General features: G+C 32.3%; 1 protein-coding gene across 1 annotated transcript in view; it reads left to right on the forward strand.

Annotated features, from left to right (window-relative positions):
* Window positions 1-1715: 1715 nt before the first annotated feature.
* Window positions 1716-25267, forward strand: part of LOC115876403 (LIM domain only protein 3-like) — a 159074-nt gene continuing 135522 nt past the window's right edge. The window contains exon 1 of the mRNA XM_030892177.1: window positions 1716-2041. The gene's annotated coding sequence lies outside the window, so the exon portion shown is untranslated. The remainder of the gene's footprint in view (window positions 2042-25267) is intronic.

Genomic DNA, 25267 nt, shown 5'->3' on the forward strand with positions numbered 1-25267 from the left:
CAATTTCCTCTTTAAAGAAAGATCAATAAGGGTGTTACATTCTTTTAGAGTTTTTTTAACGTCTGCTAACAAAATTGTTTTCAATTTAATAACAACTTTTTTGAACAGCGGGAAGGTACAGCAATGGGTAATCCATTGTCTCCATTTTTGGCTAATTTATTCATGAGCAGGTTTGAAGTGGAGGCTAAGAATCAGTTTGAGTATTTTCCAAGAGTATGGTTTAGGTATGTGGATGATATTTTTGCTGTTTTTTGATACACATTCAGACACCATAGATAATTTTATTTCTAAGTTAAATAATCGTTTTCCTTCCATTAAATTTTACGCATGAAATTGAGAACAACGACAGATTACCATTTCTAGATGTATTAGTTATTAGAAATACTAATAATTGCCTGGAATTTGATATCTATAGGAAAAATACGACCACACGCAGATATATTCCTAATGAATCACATCATAGTGTTGAACATAAAATGGCTAGTTTAAATTTCTTAGTTCATAGATTACTTAGTTTCCCACTTTCCAACGAAAGATATGAAATAGAAAGAGATTACATTAGGAATGTAGCTGAGTGTAATGGATATTCTCCTTCACTAGTTGATAAATTAATTAGAAAATGTAGGTATAGGTTAATGATTTCTGAAAAATTCGACTTTTCAAGTGTGAAGAAAGATACGTCTAAATATTTTTCGATACCGTTTGATAGAGAGTTATCCGTGGTCTAAAAAGGAATTTTTAAGAATGTCAATTATAAACTTGTATATAGTGCTAATAATAAATTACAACAATTATTAGGTAATCCAAAAGATAAAACACTCCACTGGAAAGGTCGGGTATTTATGAAATTTCTTGTAAAGATTGTAATCAGAAATATGTTGGGCAAACTAGAAGATCAATATTAACTAGATTTAAAGAACATTTAGCTCAGATAAGATATGGTAGACCGGATAAATCTTGCGTTGCCGAACATATTGTTGATAATGAACATTGTATAGATCTTAATAATTTAAAATTAATAAAACAAGTCTCAAATTACAGGCAATTAGATGCATATGAAAGCATCAGAATTAATAAATGTAAAGATAGTATGAACAGAGTCAACGGTCCAATTCCTTCAAGTTCTTTGTTCCTACTACTCTAGTGGCGGAAATCTAACTGTTACGCTCAGTTGGCTCTGACTCGGTTGGCTAGATTTTGCCACGCCCACTCAGGACCCACTGAGCAAGTATATAAACGCTCAACTTGTAGATTGTACTTTAGTTTATAATCATCTGCTGATGATGCTAACATGGTTAGCGAAACGCGCGTCCAGTGTAAAAGTAAAAGTGTTTTGGTGTATTGTGGTGATTTAGTGTTTTTATTTTACCTTGTATATTTTTGAAGAAAATTTGACGTAATCAACTGCTTTCCAGTAGCTGTGCATATTCGATGGGGCTGCCGATAATACTCGATCAAGTCCTGTCTAAACATAAATATCCTTCTTCTCCTCCCCTAACAAAGCGGTCCCAATTAGACGAATCGGTACGCTGTCAATCAAAACCGTTCTCTCCCGCTTATTACCCGTTTGTGACATGGAGAAGCGGCCCACCCCCATCCCCCACGGTCCGCCACCGGTCATCCTCGCGGCGCGTTTCCCATTACCCCCACCACTGGCCGAGCGTGCTGCGCGTCAACCCCCTCGAAAGCTGTCGAAGAGACGCGTCTCCTCGCATTCCTAGTTCGCCAACAGAACGGTGCGGTGGTGCCGTCATTCCTGCTGCTGCGACTTGTTGTGAAGCTGCCGTTAGCGAGCGCGATTTACGTTTGTCGCGCGCTAGGAACAGTGTCGTGCCCCTTCCTTGGGATAGGTTATTTACTATTTGTTTACGTACGTTTGACGTGACGTATTATATCGACGGGAAGATAACGGTGTTTTCAGATTGTCCCTTGGGTTTGTTGTTGGTGTGCTGTTTGAGTTTGGCGCTCTTTTTTCGAGGACTCGAGTGGTTTGTTTCTTGTTCTGGGGTAAAGTGGACCAGACAGCCTTAAAATTAAAGCGGTAAGTTTACTGAAAATAACTTAAATAACTTGTTTTTTGAATTTTATTTCTGGGATAGAAAGAGCGAAAAACGAGAGATAATGGAGAAGAAATTAATTAATAAAATTATTTTAAGAAAAAAATATATACAGGGTGTCCCAGAAATAAGTGCAAGTATTTTAATTGGTAGTATAGTTCAACCCCAGAAACACGCCTATGGGGTTTTTTCGCGAAAAAAAATTGAAAATTCGAAATTTGATTTTTTTAGTTTTCAGCTAAAAACATAATTTCTTGATAATATGGCAACATAGGTATTAGATTAAATTTACAAGAAAGAAAATCCAGAAAAGATCCACAATTTTAGCAAAAAATTATTTTTTTTGGAAATTTTCAAAGTAAAATAACTCCGTTATTTTGGACTTACTTGAAAAACGATAAAGAGAAAATATGTTTCTTTTATCGAGATCTACCACCCCTTAAAATATTTGCACTTATTTCTGGGATACCCTGTATAATCTGAATAAAAAATATGTTAATAATTACAAGAAAATGTTTATACATATTTAGAATAATATACTTACCGTATTTTTGAAGTAGAAAAAGCGAAAAAAGAAAAAAAAATTCAAGAAAACTAAAATAATATTTCTGATTCTTTTTGTATAAAATACTGAAAAAATAATCCAAGTGAATAAATATTATACAAAACATTTAATTGAAATATTTTTTTATCTTGGTAAAAATATCTTAAAAATCTAAGAAAATTGTTAAATAAAGCAAAGTTCAAATTCTGCATCAAATTTTTTACTTAAAAAAATAAAAAATAATAGAAATGCACAGATAAATAAAATAAGCATTTAAGCTTTAAATTATGTCCTAATTTTAAAATAATTGTTGTTTTTTTATAAAAATAAATAAACATTTAATATGAGGAAATCTGCTGAGGAAAAATAATAAAAAAGGTAACAATTAATAACTAAAATATAATATCAAATTAATAAGAGACAAACCAATGAAAAATAAACGACAATTACATTATAACACTATACGGGGTGTCCCAGAAATGAATAGTATTTTAACTAACCAAACCATACCCCAGAAACACGCCTATAAGTTTTTTTTCACGAAAAAAAAATTTGAAAATTGGGAATTTTTTGAAATTTTTTTGGATTTTTTTTAGTTTTTAGTTAAAAAACATAATTTCTTGATAATATGGCAACATAGGTAGTAGATTATATTTACAAGAAAGAAAATCCAGAAAAGATCCAGCGGTTCTCAAAATTTTATCAAAAAATATTTTTTTTGGGAAATTTTCAAAGTAAAATAACTCCGTTATTTTGGACTTATTTGAAAAACGATAAAGAGAAATTATTTTTCTTTTATCGAGATCTACTATACCTTAAAATACTTGCACTTATATCTGGGACACATTGTACGTATATATTTAAACCATAATACCGTATCATCGAAAAAGAAACGGCGTCAGCGGTGACCATGAAATGAAGATCGCTGTCATTTTACATGTAAAATTATATGGGGAATGTCATCGATATTCATTTCCAAGCCAACTGGACGCCGTTTTTTTCGAACATTCGGTATAAACTAGAAGGCAGGGAGAAATTTAAAAATATATTCCATATATTTTAATACAATAAAGAATATTGATTAGCTTTTAGCAAATTATCATCTAAATAAAAAAAGGTAGTACAGAGTACAGTAGAATATAATTAATTAAAAAAAATTAGAAATACTACTCTACCAAGTCTACATTTTTATCTTATATGTATATTTTTGATATGTGTGTAAAACATCAATATATTTTTCGGTAATCCACTTATTATTTTTTACTTCTTTATGTTACTCGATTATTTTAATAAGACTTAATTTAGTTTACAACAAAACTAGTTAAGATTTTAAATGAACATTAATAAACAAAGACGGTACATGCCTGAAACGCTAAGAAAAACAAATAAATGCTGTAGCAGCTATCGGAAAAACGCGCAACAATACGTTTATTATTACTAAAATTCAGCGGTTAATTTTTTACACCAACAACGAAATCCGATATACTATCCAGTTTAAAATATTCGAAATATCATAATTAGAACGCTTATTTGTTTTAGTTTTAAAACGATACTGATTGGCAATAACGTCACCGGCCGTGTTGAATTATTCATATACATACGCCGATTTAATATAAAATTGGCGAAAAATAATACATAATAATTTTACCATGTAATACACCTAAAATTCCACATTTATTTTAAGCTTTATTTTTACTTACGTTTAAATAAAACCGAATTAATATACAAAAAAATTCAACAGTTAATATTATAGGCACCAAATTAGCATTGTTACTGGGCAAAAGAGAATTAACGAAGCGGCACATGGCCAATCAAGCGTTACAATAAATTACCGGCTAAATTACGAAATCAGAGCAATATAAGAACAAGGAATTAATATATTACCTCGTCCTCATATTATGTTTACTTACCTCTATTTATTAAACATCTAATAACCTATAATTTGAAACATATTTGATAATTCTAAATATGTAATTAATATCTATACAGGGTGTTTCAAAAAACATGTGTCATCTCTTGTGGGGAGATTCCTCACGTAAAAATAAGATTTAACATAGGTCCGATTTGGCTTTGTTTCGTAGCTACAGCGTGTTAAACTCTTGATCGTTTTTCAATTTGTTATAATTTTCTTCCAAGTGCTTTTAGCGATTTGAATGACATTTTGAGGATAAAAGTATAAGTGCGACATATTAATGCTAAAAAAGTGTCGACATATTCACCAGGGACGTGCGTATGGGTTATTACTGGTATATTTTTCTACGCCACTGACTTTTTTCTTTTGTTGGAAAATTGCGAAGAACGTTAAATGCTGATTAAAAGTTATCTTGTTTCTCTTCCGACGACGGAAAGAGAAAACTTTCCGAAACGTTAAGCATTTTTTTCTTTGTTAGGCAAATTTTTATTACTGTAAACACAACTTCTGACAAGCAGCGTCCGTTTAGGTTTAACTCCAGAAGTGTTTACAAAAAATAACTATTTTATTTTGTAGATTTTTCTTGCAGTGCAGTGGCGAAATACCCATAAAGGATTTTTTGGATAGATGAATCCGCCACATAGGTATAGACATTTTTTATCTCTTGATATTTTGTCGAATTCGGTCTCCTTGATGAGATAAAAGCATTTAGACACAAAGCCTTAGCCACAGTACATACTCCGGAGTCGTTTCTGACAAAATAAATTAATAATATCGTATTACATGGCTGTACCTAAGGGGGAGCTTGAGTTACCGAAAACCCCCCTTCCCGTGGATCCGCCACTGGGTAGCATTGTTCGTCAGTGTAATAAAGTTTAGTAAAGGTGCGTTCACACCGCTGCGCCGCTCTCATTTTTTTAACATATACTTTTGTGCGCGCTAAAAAAACTACACTTCAAAAGTACATGTAAAAAAAGGTTTTGCGCCGGTGTGAACGCACCTTAATAAATTACATTAAATACGTAATTTATTATTTTAATTTTATTAAATGTCATTAATAAAATTGCGTTTATCTCATCGAGAAGATCGAAATGGAAAAAATATCAACACACGTCTTTTAATGAATATTAAATGGCCTATATACTTTTTCTAATGAGAGGAAAAAAAGTCAGTGGCGCACATGTTTTTTTTTAGAAAAATATTCCACTGATAACTGATAACCCATATGCACGTCACTGGATAATCTGTACACCCCAGAAACACGACTGGGTTTTTTTCGCGATTTTTTTTTAAATTGGAGTTTTTAAAAAAAATATATATAATTTTTTTAGTTAAAAAACATAATTTCTTGATAATATGGCAACATAGGTAGTAGATTAAATTCACAAGAAAGAAAATCCAGAAAAGATCCAGCGTTTCTCAAAATTTAACCAAAAAACATTTATTTGAAATTTTCAAAGTAAAATAACTCGATTATTTTGGATTTATTTGAAAAACCGCAAAGCGAAAATATGTATTTTATATCGCGAGATCTACAAGTTCTGAAAATATTTGCACTGATTTAAGACTCACCCTGTATTAATGCAATTCATCATACGATTTGAATCATACGGTAGGTATTACAAATAAGAGTTCCTTTTCCAGGTTTTTATCGTCAAAAATAGATGTAAAATCTTGATATTCTTGTTCTGACATATCGATACTGATTGCCAATAGCGTCACTGGCTGTGTTGATTTATTCGCCAGTTGATTTAATATAAAAATTCCCAGCGTTGAATTTAGTTAAAATGGAAATGGACGGCGCTGTTCCCTTTGATTGGCTTTTAAAACAATTTAACGAAGAATTCGGTTTTGATTGATTGGAACGATAAAGGCTCATGTGTGCTCGCAATATTAAGCGAATTCTTCGACTTACTCTATCAGTGGCGCCGCAACGGGCAGGTTAGCTATTTTTTAACCCAGACCCAGACGGAGTTCTAGGAGATATATGAGACCGGGTAAGTGAAGGCAAGTTTGCGTAATTTGATGCTGATCAAAATGTCACATAAGAGTCACATAAAATTCCGAATACTTTCGAAGATTTTTCGACTCTATATTGAATTAAGAATGTAGTGATAATAATGATAATAATAATAATCTAGATAATAACGTATTGCAGTAGGGTAATGTCAAATAAAACAATATTAGAAACATCCTAAAAAGTGACAGCGGCCGACTAGATTTTTTCCCAAAAAAATTACAGCTGCCCACTAGATTCTTTATCTAAAAATGATTTTTGTCCTGACATGTAATGCTTTACATTTTATTTTTTAATTTCAAATCGGTGAGTTTTATTAAAAAAACACAAGAGATAAAAAAGTTTCTAAATAAACTAAACTATCAAAATTAATTTTTTTTGCATGTGTTTGATAAGATTTTTCTTTAAATTTCATTAACAAGAATGATAGGGGTAGTTTGTTTCAACCCCTTCCACTCATTTTAAAAAAGTGAAAAAATTACCAGAAAGTGTGTTTTCATAACAGTAATGCTTCCGTAAAATTTCATTAGTCTATCTCTTTTCGTTTTCAAGATAAAAAATAAAAACATTATTTTTCCGCTATCTTTGTACCGCGATATCTCCCTAATGGTTGACTTTTGACCCAACGTTTATAAAGCAAACTACCCTTTATTTTGAACAAGGAATCATCCCCTGAAGTTTTTCGCATTTGTTTTGAAACACCCTGTATATAATTTTTGTAAAATTAATAATTAATTAACATCTTGCATGTAACTCTAAAACATGCATTTCCATAGCCATGTTTATAGGAACTTTTTTCATATTTTTTGATGAGGAATCAAGGAGTACTTTCACAAGTTAATAATATTAAATTTTTAAGGTTGGATCAAGGTAAATTAATAAAATTGCTTTTATCTCATCAAGGAGGCCGAAATCGATAAAATATCAAGAGACATCTTTTAATCGGCATTAAACTGCTTACACTATTTCGCTAATAAGAGAAAAAAAGTCAGTGGCGTACATGCTTTTCTTCGAAAAATATTCCAGTGATAACCCATATGCACGTCGCTGGTGAATATGTCGACACTTTTTTAGCTTCTTTAATTTAAAACCCTCAAAATTTCATTCGAAATGCTAAAAGTACTTGGAAGAAAATTAGAATAAATCGAAAAAATATTAAGACTTTAACACCCTGTAGCTACTAAACAAAGCAGAATAGGACCTATGTTGATATGCAAAGTAAATCTTATTTTTCGGTAAGGAATCTCCCCACGAGAGATGGAACATGTTTTTTGAAACCCCCTGTATGCTACAATTTATATTTTATACAATTTTTTCGTTGTTTCAAATAATTTTTAACAGTAGGTAGGTATTCCTTTTAAGAGATACGTATATAAGCATTTTCCGTTGCTAAATATTTAATAACTTTTGACCTTGCGAGTGGAAGAAGTTTTCTTTCCAGAGAGACAGGCGAAACGGTTGTCTAAATAATTTAAAAAGTTAAACAGGCTCCGTGTCATTTCCGAGCGCTCTCCGCCTCAATTTCATATCAAAACAATTTAATAATGAATTCTATTCGTAAAAGCCAGGACCGTACATGGTTTTAACAATTTTATTGAAGAATAAGTACTATAATCATTTTAGTAGTGATGGGAAAAACCGATTAATTTCAATAATCGAGTACTCGAGTTTCAAGCGATTGCAATAACCGAGTGATCGCTCGAGCGAAATATCACTCGTATTTAAAAATACGGTTTTTCGTCCGTCGCTTGTTGTAAGTACTCTTTAACGCCAAGCGTGCAGTAAGTTGCGTGCGCAGTGATGAATGGCAAGTAGCAAGCGGCGAGCGATTCGCTTGATTTAGTTTATTTCACAGCCATAGAATAACTAACTGAAAGAAATGAAAACTCCTATGTTAAAGCCTGGAAACACGCGCTCGACGCGATCCAAGCGGGCTACTGGCAGAACTAAAAGTTCGCGCCATATTTTTAAATGGATCTTTACTGCCAGTTCATAAGTTTTTTACTTATATTTGGTAATTTCAATCTAGATTATGAACTTATTTGTAACAAAACATTTTACAAAATAAAAATAATGTATTTTGATAAAAATAAATTAATAATCTAGGTTGAAATTATCCCTGAAATTAGAATAAAACACGAAAAATTTGTAACTTGATTATTTTATTATAACATTGTTAATAAAATTACATATAACACATTTAACACTATACAACTATATATAAAAGTTATCAGAATTTATACAATCAGTTATAAGTAATTATAAAAAAGGTTATAAATTATAAATAAATAATTCATTATATAAAAGACATATAGTTACCGTGAATATAATTTGGTATAACTTTATTCTCAACTTTAATGACCTATTCAAATAGAAACATCTTACAGTTCACATTATATAATACACAAAGCCAAGGGACAAAATTGTTATTAAATCTATTCTCGATGACTCGAAGCATTTTTTTTCAAATAAAACAGGACATATAGGGCTTATAAATAATACAAGGGTAAAGAAAATATATAAATAAGTAAATACAAATATATTTTCAACCTAATGATTAATGATTATACTCGTTTAAATAAATAAATGATCTTTTTAAAATTACTTGTTTGTCTTTGCAAATTTATATATTTAATATTTATCTAAAATGTGTCATAATGAAAGTCATGAGGAACCACTCTATTAATGCTCAAGTATCTAAATTTAACTTTTCTAACATGTCTTGAAAACCGTTTTCAAAAAAACGTAACTAACGTTCATCGGTCAACGTATCCTCGATATTGTATGGCCTAGAAAAGTTGAACCAATAATCCTACACGCTTTTCTTCATTTGAAATATTCATATTTACAATTTTTGTTTATTTTAATTTACAAAGTTTGGATGTGACAGTTTCACATTTCTTAGAGCAACGACGATTGAACTTGTTTCCATGGCTAACTAAGTGAAATTAGCCAAGATAGATAATAATTGGCCATAACTCAGTAATTTTGTGAAAAAAAAAAACATATTATAGTCATGGCCAACTACGGTTTCTTTTATCTGAAAACTTTTTGTCTAAAATAGATTATAATGGAATTAGGAACAATTTTTAAAATAGCCCAAAATTTGTTTTTTTCGAAATATCTAGTAAACCATGAACATTTTCAAAAATCTCAAAAGGCGCATATTTATGACCCCACAGAACTGCAATTCTTTCCCCATTTAACGGACTCTCTATCTTCAGTAGTTTTCAAGATACCCATAGAGAACATCGTAGGAAACTCACCCTGTATATCAAACATTTATTACTGATTTTAAAGTATATATGTGTGTCGACACTTGTTATTAATAATATTTATAATTAAAATAATAACGTCAGGCCGGTTTATGTTCGTATTTATTTACGTAGGCATTTTAGATAACATTGTTATGCTCAATTAGAAAATCAGCCCGCATGAAATATCTAAACTAATTATTCATTATTGGTTCTCATTAAGAGCGCTCGAATCGAACGAGGGATGACTATTATGTGCGCGCAAATATCTCCATTAAATGGCAATAAAATATAATGGACGGATTTTTCGTACTTATCCAATATAATGGAAAGCATTAGTACCCATATATGACATTAATAAATGCTGTTATAAATTTGTATAGAGGGCGTTCCTGAAAGAATGCTAAACATATCAAGTGTTGATTCTTATGATTAATTTATTAAGAGCTTTTTTAAAAATAAGGGACCAGAAAGAAGTGCATTTTAATCTATGCGCGCCCAATTTTTGAGGTATACTCTGTTTTTTTTCTCAGGTAAGTTTTCGACAAACGATGACAGAAGAAAAGCAGATGACGTCCCATACCAATCTATTTATTTAACTAAAAAAAGTTTCTAATAATTTTTAAGTTAACTATGGATGAGTTTAATTATAAATCCGTCATGCGTCGTCTCTTGTTGTTTTTAACCAGTTTTATTGGTTTATTTCAAAAATGACAGATCGTATTTCAATTTTATTGGTTTGACGGAACGATAAACGACAAACGGACGCCGCGCCGATGCGTTTAGCTTTTAACTCGCGTTTTAACTCGCCTTTAGATTTTTGACGTTTGTCAAAGTCTTGCCAAATTATAGGTTAGAACTTTTAGTCAAATACTGCGTTTTGGAAGATGATGCATTTTGATTCGTGTTATTACGTGTGTTTTGTGTCTTTTGAAATCAAGTGGAGGAAAAATCGAGTGAAAATTAACTGTAGACGCAGAGCACAGTTTATGGTTAATACTCGCTGCCCAAGCAGAAAGTCTTATACACCAATAAAGTTACCATCAATAAAGTTCGTATACCATCTCGTCGTAGATAAGTGCATCGCGAATATGGTAGAAGGACCATACTAAACACGTACTAAAAACTGGAGTAGCTATATCGATATCACACGATAGGTACATAATGGATTTTAGTACTGCAGAGAAAAATAATGTCAAAAGGTACCTACTGGTTTAAAAAAATTAAGATTAAAGTTAATTAATTAACCTTTTTAAAATTTGGTAAATGTTATTATTAATAAAATAGTTTGTTTTATTTATGTTGTTTTATTTATTCCTGCGGAATATTACAAGTTTGTATTTGTACATAAATTATATTGATAAATATAATCATAAATGCGGGAACTTTCATAAAGCTTGAAAGTAAGAAATAGTTCTTTTTTATATTTTTTTTTGTATGTGGCGTCTTGTTCTTGTTTGTTTTGTATTAACACATACCGTTCGTTATTAAATAAAATAACTCGATTACATTTTTTCAGTTTTATACAGTTTTTTTCACAATATTTTGAAGTAACCAGTTGTCCTTGTCAGTCAAATTTTAAATATATTAATTTCCTGCTATGCGTTCCAGTTGTACCAACTTATTTCTTTGTAAAATAAAATAAACTACTTTGAAATGGCAGACACATCTATCACTGTGAAGGATCTTCTTGTTGGACAGACTAGAGGTTGGTAGACAAATACACACATGGCCAAAATTATTGTATATATCGTTTAAAAATATACGGAAAGGAATTTAAAGAATCTTTTTTTATACATAACCTTGATAATCTGTAATAAATATTTTTTTGCTAAAATGGATATGGTAAACAATGTTTATCGTTCAGATCCAACATTATTACAAATTCTTACACATTTCGAGTTTTGGCCTTAAAATGCCTAGAAACATTATTTCACAGTTTAATAGAGTCAGAATATTAACACTGTTTCAACAGGGCTACCGGCAAGTTGCAATAGCTGAAATTGTAGGAGTTAACCAAAGCGATGTTTCGCGAATATTAAAAAAAATCAGAGGGACAAACGAGGTTACAGACCGGCCTGGAAGAGGTAGAAAGAGAGTTACTACTGCTGTGCAAGATCGAAATATCTCTAATTGCACGACGCAATGCCCTGCTTTCTAGTACTGCTATTAAAAATGAGTTAGCTTGCCTTGAATGAGTAAATGTTTCAAGAAAGACCATAGCAAGAAGACTACATGATAGAGGATTACATTTAAGGAGGCCTATACGTGTTCCGTAGCTTAATTTACAGTACAAAATTACGCGACTACAATGGGCTGAGGAGATGAGAGCAAATGGACCTAATTGGAATTTCGCCATGTTTAGTGATGAAACAAGAATAGGCGTAGTGTCAGACTGCGACAATTACTACCTGTTATCTAATTAATAAAATACAACAAAGACAGCTATTTCGCAAAAAAATATGTCACCTGCGCCATCTTTAGACCTTCCTTTTTCGCATTTCATAGGTCACAGCCAACTACGCATCTTTAGGGTTTCCTAATATTTGCACTGTAAAGTAGCGATTTCGACCAGTGTGCGTCGCGTCGTCTCACAGCTTGCATTGAGGCTCGAGGAGGCTATACAGACTTTAGTTGCGAGAAATAATTAAAATTGTTTTCAATATTTTCTGTTTAAAATTAAATTTGATTTTGTTGATTTTCACTCATTATGAAATAAAATTATAATAACAGCCTGGTTGCACTTAGATTTTTAATTTTATATTATTAGTTAGTCGTGTAGTAAGCCAATATGTCCAAAAATATAAAAAGAATCATATTAGGTCCAAAATAAAATAAAAATATCGTTATATGCAATAATTTTCGCCATGTGTATAGGTATTGTAGTATAACAACCTAAGTTCGTTCAACAAAGTTGAAGAGGTAATATTTTGGCGCAAAAAATATATTCCTAGTTAAGTCAGAGAGTTAAGAGCTTCTTAACTCACTGACGGTAGATAAATATACTGAAAATATTTGCACTTATTTAAGATACATCCTGTATAAGATAGTGGAACTATTCTCTAGAGAAATAACTGCAAACCGGCATACGTATGATTATTAGCCTTAAGCTATCTAATGAATCAACGCGAATGGTATTCTATTAAATAATTTATACATATATACATAAGTTTATTGTTTATTTTATCGTACGATACAGCCGTAAATTGAAATATTAATTACCAGACAGTATAATTTTAATTAGCTCTTACATAGATCAGGTGTGGTTCGCAATGAATGCTTCTATAATGTATAGACGTATACACAGAGATACAGTTTGAATCAACTTATTACGCGTATGCGACTTAACGTTTTTATGCTAATTGTTTATTAGTATCTCGTTAAATTGTCGTAACTCGAATTATCACAGAGTATGATCAAAAGAAACTGCCACTTTATTATACATTTATCATTTAAATTATTTTATTTTAATTAAGGCTTTGGATTATTTATTAACAAGTGTGTTCTCATAATTTAATTTCGATAAAATCAAGTGTTTCCACATTTCGACAAGCACTTTCAAAATATTCTTAGTCTCTATATTTATATCGAACTAGCGTGTACCAGCGACTTCGTTCGCGTCGAATTAATCATTTGTAAAGGGGCGTCCAGACCAGATGAGCGAGCAGTAACGAGCGCGAGCAAACATTTATTCAAATTCGCTCGTGATTTCTGCTGCTCTCGAGCACATGATCAGCTTCCGTCCAGACCTAGCGATTATTTGTATGTTCGGCGTTGATCGGTGTGTGGCACTTCATGTTCATAATGTCGGAAAAATCATTGCTTGTGCGGCTTTCATTGTATTTTATAAATTGTTGAAACGTCAAAAAAGAAAACGACTGCAGAGGAGATGAAAAGAAACTAAGAAATTTATAAAATCAAATATCAATATATTACCTGCTATTACCGTTAGAATGAAAATAAATATGTTTAACTATAGATAATAAAGGTAATTCTATTAAAATTAATAATTTTTTATTTTACGGCTTTCCTGCCAAGATTGGTCGGCCATTTTGGCGCCGAACCGACTAGCAAGCGATTAGCTGCGTAAAAAGCCCAAACAGCGAAATGTTGGCCTCCTTTTTAAATTTCCCGCTAGTTTTGGCGGTAATTGCGGTACTTTATATATCTAGCGACTTTAAAATAGATTGGTATGGGACGTCATCTGCTTTTCTTCTGTCATCGTCTGTCGAAATCTTAACTGAGAAAAAAAAAACAGAGTTATACTTATAATGTCTAGTTCGTCGGATGAAAGTTTAAATAAAAAGCAACGAAAGATGAATATTGTCTCTTGACAACAATATAATTGATCTTCAGTAATTCGTGGGAATTTTTAGAAAAAACGGAAAATTTTGACCGTCTTCGTGGCAAATTCTATTTCTGAACGTTGGCCATACCGTTTGCAAGTTATTGTCTTGTGTGTAACACATTTACTATTACTGACTAATTGCGGTTTAACCAGAAGTAGTCAGTAATAGTCAAGTAATTGAAGAATATCTCAAATAAAATGTGTCTTTAACGTAAATCATACAGGGTTGTTCACCACATACGACACGGAGTATTGTAGCTAAACGATGAGATCTTTACAAAGTTTTGGGTTCGATGAAGGACTATTAGAGGTACAATTTAGAAATAATTTTACAAGATACAGAGTGTCCCAAATAAGTAAAAAATATCAACGTTGTATTTTTTTAAATGGAACACCCCGTATATTATTACATTTTTAGTTTCTACGATTAAAATAAAGGTAAATTTGATTAAGGTTTATTATACTTAAACCTTGCCGTTTTTGAAATATTTGCAATTTTGTGAAATTGCAGTAAAAATTTTAAGGCTTCATTCCTCCAAGGGTACCAAAGTTTTTAATACTAAATATTTACTGAAGTTTATTTATTGATCAGTTATTGTGTTGCAATAATAAAAATAATACTACCTTATACAGAGTGTCTAAAAATTTATTTTAAATAATTATTAGCTTCAAACGGCAATAACTTGTTTAATTTAAATGGAACACCCTGTATATTTTACGAGAATCAGATGCACAATTTAATTGTCTATCAAATTATATTAGTCTATCAAATTATATTATACCATTTTTTACCTATCTCTTTAAGTTTCCGTAGAAAATGCATTTTCTTGTAATTTACAATATATGATGTCAATATTCCATGGGTGTCAATAATAAAATGTCAACATTCCATGGGTATATTGATGAATGAGGTCTAAATTATAAGAAAAAGCATTTTCTACGAAAACTTGAAAGGATAGGTAAAAATGGTGTAATACAATTTGATAGACAATTAAATTGTGCATCTGATTATCCTAAAATATACAGGGCGTTCCATTTAAATTAAACAAGTTATTGGCGTTTAAAGCTATAAATTATTTAAAATAAATTTTTAGACACTCTGTATAAGGTAGTATTATTTTTATTATTGCAACACAATATCTGATCAATAAATAATCTTCAGTAAATATTTAGTATTAAAAACTTTGGTACCCTTGGAGGAATGAAGCCTTAAAATTTTTACTGCAATTTCACAAAATTGCAAATATTTCAAAAACGGCAAGGTTTAAGTATAATAAACCTTAATCAAATTTACCTTTATTTTAATCGTAGAAACTAAAAATGTAATAATATACGGGGTGTTCCATTTAAAAAAATACAACTTTGATATTTTTTACTTATTTGGGACACTCTGTATCTTGTAAATTATTTTTAAATTGTACCTCTAATAGTCCTTCATCGAACCCAAAATTTGAAATTTGTAAAAATATAATCGTTTAGCTACAATACTCCGTGTCGTATGTGGTGAACAACCCTGTATAGATTTGTAAAATTAAATCCAAAAAATCTCTGAAATAAACTAAACTAAAATAATCGTAACTAATTTTATTACCCTCGTATAATACTCTAATAGGAATCGATCAAACAGTTGTGTTAATATCGAAACGAGAATTTTTCAATAACAAATTAACTATTCGATTATTCAATCCCGTATTGTGCAATTAATAAGTCTGAATCTACTGTAAATGTTATGGTGTAATTAAATTTATAAATAAATAAACCAATTTAGGTATACGTGCCGCCAGTTTGTGACCCCAATTTCCAAAGAAAAATATAAACGTAAATAATAAGCGATATAATCATACATAAACGTTTACATGAAAGCTAAAGGTTATTTTTCCTACTAGATATGAACTTTTCAATTCGAATCACTTACTGTTACATGTGTGGTATTAGCTATATATCGATATGTCCCGTATGAATATTGGATTATGAACATTTTTTTGTAAGCGCCATGTGTCCGTGACAGGCCGATGTTACGGTGATGTATAGGTAACATAAAATAGGCAGATAAAACAATATGAAAATAATATATTTTTTTGATTTATTATTTATTTAGAAATTTATGATTAAGTTTAGTCCTTTATTGTAGGTTAGGTTCGGTTAGGATGCTGTGGTTTGGGATCCTGTTTCATCCCTCACTCGGAGGCCCTGTATTATTGTACCAAATCTTTCTCTCATTCTTTCTTTGAGTTAAAGCACTTCCAGATCTTGGCAAAGTTCCCGATGTCGCCGATGTTGGCTTCTGTTCCTTCCTCTAATCCCCTCAAAAAACGGTGCCGGACAGTGGCACTGCTCTATAGTTCCTTCTTCCTTTCCGGATTCTCTGCAGTAGTTGTTGTTGGAAATCTTCCATCTCACGAGGTTTACCTCCGTGGGGCAGTTTCCAGTGACGACACCTACAATTATGCCCACTAGGTTCTTTTTGTGCTCTAGTAGTTGTTTTGTTTTTTTTTGCTATCTACCACTGGCCACTGGCCACAGTCTTCGAGCTGTAGCGCTCATGGTGTTGCCACGTTTCTTGTTGCTTGACCTTGATGGTAGTTCCTATGGCTTCCTTCAATGTGCTATTCGTCACAAGTGGTGGGTCAGCTGCCACGGTCTCTTTCCTGGCTCCCTCTTTGGTGAGTCTGTCCGCTTCTTGGTTGCCCACCACATTGCTGTTGCCTGGCACCCAGCACAGTGTGGCTCCGCCTTGACGCAGCCAGGACAGTGCTTCTTGGCAGTCCATCACTTACTGAATTAAAGATAAAACAATATCAGGGGGGCTATTGTGTCCCATTTTCTTGAGTTATAACGAGTTAGCAGCTAACTACAGCAGCATATTCGGCAGATAAAAATATGTAAAAAAGTTCGTATAAAAGTATCTCCTAAAATGGCTTAGTTTCGGAGATACAGGGTGTAGAAGTTTCATTTTTATTTCGATTTTTTCCAAATAATTTCTAAAGTAACGTCAAATTTTTTTTTAAAATTAATCATAATTTTTTTTTCGAAAAAATCATAGAACAGTTTCTATTGAACTTTTGACACAAAAACATTTAAAATTTATTATTTCAGTCAAATAACTATATAGTCAACATGTTTAATTTATGTCAATGATGACAGGTATTGATCATTTCGATTCCAAATATCTCGACAACCATTATGCGTAGCGATTTTTACCAAGAGAGTTTTTTTACGTAAAAAGTGTCATAAATGTATATTTTTTACTCAGTAGTTTTATACAGGTACGGACGAAAAGTTATTACTTTTCAAACCAGCTAAAAATATGTAGGTGGCGCCCTCTATAAGTAGGGGTCATATTGACATCAAATTCCTCATGTCAAAAAACTCCCAGACACCAATTTTCATCCAAATATTGACGTTATTTCAGAAATTATTTGGAAAAAATCGAAATAAAAATGAAACTTCAACGCCCTGCATCTCCCAAACTAACCATTTTGGGACATACATTTATACGAACTTTTTTACATATTTTTATTTGCAGAATATGCTGCCGAAGTTTCCAGCATACAGTTCGGACCACCCTGTATATTTGGAAAATAAATTAGTTAAGTGTTTTATCGTGTGTTTAGAATTAAGGACTTCCGGAATTCGTAACAGGTGTGGATATTGATCTAGCGATTTGACATAAGGAACATGAACCTGAAAATCATCAACCATCTTGATATTGGTCAAAATCAAAACTTGGTTTGAGTCCCTTGTTCGCCTTATATCATCGAAACAATTTAATAATAAATTTAATTCCGTCTCTTTTAGTAATTCTGACACTCCCCTCCTCCCATCCTTTCGGGGCCTCCCCTAGGCCCCCTCAATTAGGAAAATTAATATCGCGATTATGAATATTACACCGGAGCACCTAATTACTTTTTTAATAAATTATATACACACACAGGGGCACAGAGAGCTCCCAGTCAACTCCCCCCCCGCCGCCCTCAACTGACAGAGAACACACAACTTCACTTATGTGTTCAACGTTCTTCTAGTAACAAGCTATTTTAATTAAATTTTCCCCATTCAGTAGTTCCCTCACTGCCGTTTATGAATATTCCCCATTATAATTAAGGCAGACACGCGTCAACCGGGCTTGAAGGCAACTATTCCATAAATTCGCCTCATGTTTCATGCACTCGCCTAAAAGGATGAAGGCGGCCCTTAATAACGAAACAATTCACTCTTTACCAGCTAGCCGAATAACTCCATAAAGTCTCCCTGTGTTTATACGTAGAGGTACGCGTATAATTCGAGCAATGAAATGCCTTGAATGATGTTTATATTTCCTGGAAATACGGCGTATGCGTGTTTTTCTATAAATGCCAAATCAGGTTACAGGAAGTACCAGAAAACTTAAAAAGAGAACTTTTCTCAGAGAATCATATCTCATTTTTTTCAAATGGAACAAGGGGGCTAAATAACATATTTTAAAAAAGAATTTTTACGAATAATTTGGTACTACACACTTGGTATTTCGAGTTAAATTGTTGTTATGAACCGCAAATTTCAAATAAACTATATGCGAAAATGCCAAAAGTTGACATATATTATGTCATTCTATTCAGATTCATTTTCTATCGAACAAAGTAAAGAAGTACCGAGGATGTTTAAAAATCAAAATTTGTAGTTATTTCCGGTGAAACAGGAAGTGCCGAAAACAATTGGTTAAACGTCAATCAAATCTAATTTATGTCCTAATATTAATTTGCCAAATCTCGTTTTTTTATCTGAAATAATAAAAAAGTTATAGGGGGTGAGCCGCTTTTGAGACGCGCTCTTTTGGGTTGAAATAAATCAACGTACATGGTTAGTTTAGTACTTATGCTTGTTAATGCTTCTACTCAAGTATCCTGGTGTAAATTATAGATATAGACTGCTTTGGATGTATTTAGATTTTACGAATTCATCTTTGGAAGAAAGATATTTTCATGTTCGTAGATGGTTAGTACGTTTCATCGCAATACACCAAAACACTTCATTTTTGCATTGAACGCGCGTTTCGCTAACCCTGTTAGCATCATCAGCAGATGACTAAAACTAGCAGTCCACTGCAAAAGTAAAGTGTTTTGGTATATTGTGCTGAATTAGTGTTTTATTTTGCTAAAAATGGACCGTTTTGAGAAACATTTTTAGGCTTAAAACTAAGAATAAACGAGGTGTGGCTACGGTCTCTTAGTTAAAAGATCGTTACTTCGACTCGTATCTGGTACACTGGCGTAATAAACCAAGATAAAAAAAGCAAATAAATACATATTTATCTGCTATTTATTAGTGAACGACCGGTCCCTATAAAAATACCTCTTTCCCTAAATGGACGAGAATGTCGTGTAATTGTGTAATCTTATCCTTTGTAATAGGCTTAATTGAGCGTTATCTTCGTTTCTTTCGTTCGCAGAGGCTCTAGCAGTGTTGCCATTTTAGGACGATTTCTTTGTTGATCTTACTTATTGTCTAAAGTGATCAATTATTCTATTCAGCTTGAGTGTAGTAGAAAATTTGTGCAGTGTTGCCATCTTAGTTGAATTTCTATTATTAGTACCTAATTTCTAATTAATATCACCCACACAGACAAAACAAAACTTATGATTATGACCAAAACATCCATAAATACCTTAAAACATAAACGATCATAAAATATAAATGGTGGATATGTTTAGATATGTAGGCTTCTTTATTTCTTTTTCAATAATAAGGGGCCGTCCTCCGCCGGAAACACTCTGTAACCTGTGAGACCTGTTGTGTTTGTCTTATTTCTATGTCTGCACCGTTTCTTATATCCCCGTATCCTGTCTTAACTATCCTGTCTATGCAGGTTCTTCATAGGATGGGAGCATAGTTCCCCCGGTTCTAGCTTTGCTTTCCGAAATAAAAAGCTTCGTTTGCGATCCAGAGCCTCTCAAAGACATATGTGCTTCGTTGTTTCAGGATATTTATCTCAGAGTCTACATCAAAGACTTCCTTGATACAGGTTGAACTTGTTCAGGTAACACTTGACAGCCATATGTAAGACACCTGTTATAATCCTCATTTTATTCCTGATACGCATTAGCAGTTCTTTTGTGGTTTTAGAGCTAGGTCCTTGAGTACCTGTGCCCCTGTCTGTTTCTCCAGTGGATATTCTGTTTTTTCCTGATCCAGAGTTTTATTGTACTACGGGCCGTACATTTTGGTATTCCCAGTACTGGCTCTGAACTAAGATAGGATGTCGACGATCCTTTTTTACTCTAGACCTGGTCCAAGATCAGGAGTTTCTTGTGGGAATATAAATGGGATGTTCTGTATTGCTGAAATTGAAATCTGTATATTGCCTTGCAAACCTAAATCTAGCACTCAGATTAAGATTGTTGGAATGTTATGTCTGGTCACAGTTACATGCCTGGTGTGGTGTGGAAAAATGGACGCCGAAGATAGACATGAGACAAATGCCTAAAGGATACAAGGACATATAACAAAACCGAAAACCAAATTGTTACCATGCCAACTGCATTTTCTAGGCTAGTCGTAGAAAAAATAGTTATTCAGAACTATTTTAATTAGACCCACGAACGAAAACTGCAGAGTGAACAGTCGGTGCATAGAAAGGAGGGTTGGCAACGCTGCTTTCTAGTGCTTTCCTCTATATCTCTTTTTGTTCGAGTCGTTCGTGCCTCTCGGAGGACATTACTTATCGAAAAAGTTATTCTTCTCTCCGTTACTTAATAAGGAAACAACTGAAATCGACTCTCGGTCGCGATATTCGCCCGAGTAATTGATAATTAAACATTTAACCACGGCGTATGGCCTTTTACAATGCTTATTAAGTAGAGTCTAATTGGACTGGTTTATAAATTTATAAACCCCGATGGAGTACAGGAGCGTACATAATAGTTTCGAAGGCATGATCCTAAATGGCTGAATAAGCTAGTTTGTTCCAGATAAATTTGTATAATAGAAGGCCATACCTTCATTGGTTATTAAATCTACTAAATATTTAAATAAAATGATAGTTATTAATGATACAAGTTCGATACGAACATCATAATGAAACGCGCGTAACGTTAAGCCACGAGGCGTTAGCCGAGCGGCTTAGTTACACAAGTTTAATAATAGTAATTTTTTGGATTATATAAATTCTCGCGAACCTACCATAAAATTTACTTTAGAAGTAGAGAGAGGTAATCGTTTGCCATTTCTTGATGTTTTAGTGTCAAAGTTTCAAAATAAACTAATTTTAGATGTTTACAGAAAACCCACAAACACAGATAGATTCTTAAATTTCACATCTAATCACAGTATAAGTGTAAAAAAAGGCGTTATAAAAAGTTTATATGATACGGTAAAAATAATATGTTCAGACAACATTTCACTAAACAGAAATATAAACCACATAAAAAATACATTAATAAAAAACGACTATCCACCATATTTTATTGACAAAACATTAAAGGAAGACACAATGATAAGAATACACAATATCTACAACTTAAAATTCCATACATACAAGGCGTTTCGGAAAAAATAAGAAGGATAGGAAAACAATATAACAGACGAACATCTTTTAAAACACAAAATACACTTAGATCCATTTTATCACATACTAAACCAATGAATACAGAACAACAAACAAAAAATGTAATATACCAAATACCCTGTGAATGCGAGAAATTTTACATTGGTGAAACATCTAGACCCTTAAATGTTAGAATTAAAGAACAAAGATTATTTAAGAAAGGGAGATTTGTCAGCGTTCATGGGACACAGGGCACAGAATAAATTTTAATAACGCCAAAATTATAATCAAAGAAGCGATAGGCTCTAAAAGAAAAATAAAAGGTTTTTTTTAATACAATCTAATAAAAATAAATGTATTGCTCATGCATCTGTAGATGTTAGTAATGTATGGCAATGGCTTCTTTGATTTTAAAGAACATAACATAAATAAATATAACATACCTACCTAAAAATTAAAAATAATCATACAGAAAGTTTGGGGCCTTTTGGTTTTACCTTATTAAGTAATTGTTAATTTTTTTTTGATGGGATACTTCTTTACAATTGCTTCTTGTCCAACGAGCCGTCCCTGTATTAACGAACTCCAGCGACCGCATTATAAATAAGATTTTCAGTATATACGGCCGGTGTACAGCGAGAGACCGACCGGCTTCGGTAATTTATTTTTATTTGCCTCACAATCGGCCTCATTGTATCGAAACTACTTTTAATTAAACCAAATTAAATGTAAATTACTCGAGACCGATTGTTTTCCGAACTTGACGGCCGCCGTGCGCCCCCTTCCTCTCGGTCCGTTGTTCCCCACCCTTCCCCTGCAAGTCTAGCGTTTTTCTTTGGTTTCTTTCGTTGGGTGTTTTAGCGGTGAAAAGAAAATCCATTTGAATATTATTAATTGTAATTAACGCCAAGTCAGGCGCTTTTCCAAGCGACTCTTCGGTTCAGAGTGATAATATGTGCGCGTAAGAGGGAAAATTAAAAAGCAAAATAAAAACTAATTTGCCACAATACGCCAAAAAACTGTACAGGGTGGGTCAAATCGACGCTTTTAAATGGAAACACCCTTTTCTATACAAGATAGACAAAAACTAATATTGGTGTCTGGAGCTCAATTCGAAGTTACGGGGTGTTTTTCAAAATTGTGCATTTTTAACAAATCGCTGTAACTTTTTTACTATGGAAAATTTTGTATTTCTATGAAAACATTTCCAAAGCATCTTTTTACGTAGAATTTAATGGTTTAAGTATAATTTTTTTAAAATTAATAATTTAAGAGTTATCAACAGAAAGATTGATTTTTTATTTGGGACACCCTCTATATTTTTAATGAACTGAAAATAATTTAAAATTACCTTTCCAAAAATATAGCACACTTGAAATTTTGTTATCATCCCCTTCGAAATACAGAATTTTTAAAAGTTCGCCACTTTTAACTAGTAGGCTTTGGACCCCTTATTGATGATATGCCCTTAATGGAACTCGAAAACATATTTTTCCAGCAAGACGACGCACCGCCTCTGAACGCTGAAGTTATCAGCAAATTTTTGCAGCCAATTTCAAAAATAATTGAATAGCTAACCAAGATCCCAGCCGTTGGCCATCGAGGCCGCCTGACTTAGTGCCCATGGATCTAATCCTATGGATATATTTGCGGAAGAATAAAGGTTCCTTATTTATAATATAGACAAGAATTAGAAATACTTAGCAATTATGAGGGAGTATTTTTCACCCCCACTGAGCTAATGAATTCCGCGAGAAATGTTCAAAAACTGCCCCGTCTGTCCATAATATAAGACGGTCGATATGTCGAACACCTGTACCAAAATCTCATGTCTTGGTTTGCTATTTATTTTTATTGTTATTAGATATAGTTTAAATGTGTTGATGTTGGTTAAATATATTTTAAATTGTTATAAAATTCTGCATCTCTCATAGCTAGAATTTTTTTTGCATTACAGCCGATGCCGTTCAAAGCCTACTTATTTAAAGCGGGCGAATTTGTATATACTCTATATATCGAAGAGGAATCGAGCAAAATATCAAGTGTGTTATATTTTTGGAAAGGTAATTTTAAATTCCTTTCAATAAATTAAAAATATACAGGGTGTCCCATATAAAAAATCAAATTTTCTGTTGATAATTCTTAAATCATTAATTTTAAAAAAAATATTCTTAAACCATTAAATTCGACGTAAAAAAGTGCTTTGGAAATGTTTTCCTAAAAATATAAAATTTTCCATAGCAAAAAAGTTACAGCGATTTGTTAAAAATGCATATTTTTGAAAAACACCCCGTAACTCCGAAACGGTAACAGATATCGATATGCGGTTTTTACTAGAGATGAGCAAAACTGCGATTTTCCAATCGCAGTTGAAACTGCGATTGTGATTTATAAATCGCTGCGACTGTAACCTGCGATTGCGATTTTGATATTTTTAAATTGGTACGCTGTAATCTGGGAAGCTCAATCCCAAAATTTCTAATAAAAAACAGAATAAATAGCGGAATAATTTTTTTTTAATAAAAACTTACAAAGAAACTGTTGGGTGTTTCGATGCCATGTGCCTTTTAAAATTTGTAGTGCGTGTTTTTTATGTGCGATATTTTTGCTGCACACATATTGCACTTAAAATTTTCATCAATTACCTACCAAAAAAAAATCCACAAATAACTTAGTTTCCTTTTTTTAAACATTTTTGATTAGAACAGACCGAATAAATTTAAAAGGGAAATTAAAAATACATAATGTTCGAAATATTCGAATGTGCTTTTAGACAGTAGGTATACTAACGAAAAATTTATTATAAAAAAGGTTGCCGCCAACCTTAATTCAGATAACTAGAAAAAAACTGTTTATTTTATCTTGTTTTCTTTTAAAAACATTTTCTTTATATGTAACTCAAAAGAAGCCGACGCCGACGGCTTTGATACGGCCCGTCCAGTGCAAGTGCAAACTTTCGAACTTTTAGATAAATAAAAGGACAATATCACATTTTATATTTAAAATTTCTCTAAAATGAAAAAACTGATTGTAAAGGATGTATTTAAATTAACATAGCAGCGGATCCACAACTGTTAGTATATTCAGAAAATTATATTATATTATGGACTGTTATAAAAATGTTTATAATAATATAATATATAACAAAATATAATAAATAAAAAGGGATGTTTCTTTTCCGTGCTCTATATCTTCTAGTAAATAAAGGATAAAAATAGATAATTTTTTATAATTTGAATCCAAAACTGTCCTTATCAATCATTTTACCTGAATCATTACCGGGGAGCAACTGTAACTATAATTAGTCATAACCGAAAACAAGAATTTTTTAACCTTCTCAATCCATAATTATATTATAAATCTAAAACTATTATCAAAATTTAAAACTAATAAATTATATATATTATGCGGTATATAAACATATATAAGCCTATTTTCCAACGCTTCATAAAAATTACGGGGCCCTGATTGCGAATGTGATTTTGCGATCTAGTCTAGGCCGATGTGTTGGGAGCTGCGAACGAAAATCGCAATCGCCGCTCTTCATTGGCGTGCCCACTCCCGATGCCGCGCGGTGCCAACGAAAATCGCAATCGCAATGCTGGCATGAGCT

This window comes from Sitophilus oryzae, unplaced genomic scaffold (genome assembly GCF_002938485.1).
Source record: "Sitophilus oryzae breed Bouriz unplaced genomic scaffold, Soryzae_2.0 scaffold_1436_pilon_pilon, whole genome shotgun sequence".
NCBI classification, from domain to species: Eukaryota; Metazoa; Arthropoda; class Insecta; order Coleoptera; family Curculionidae; genus Sitophilus; species Sitophilus oryzae.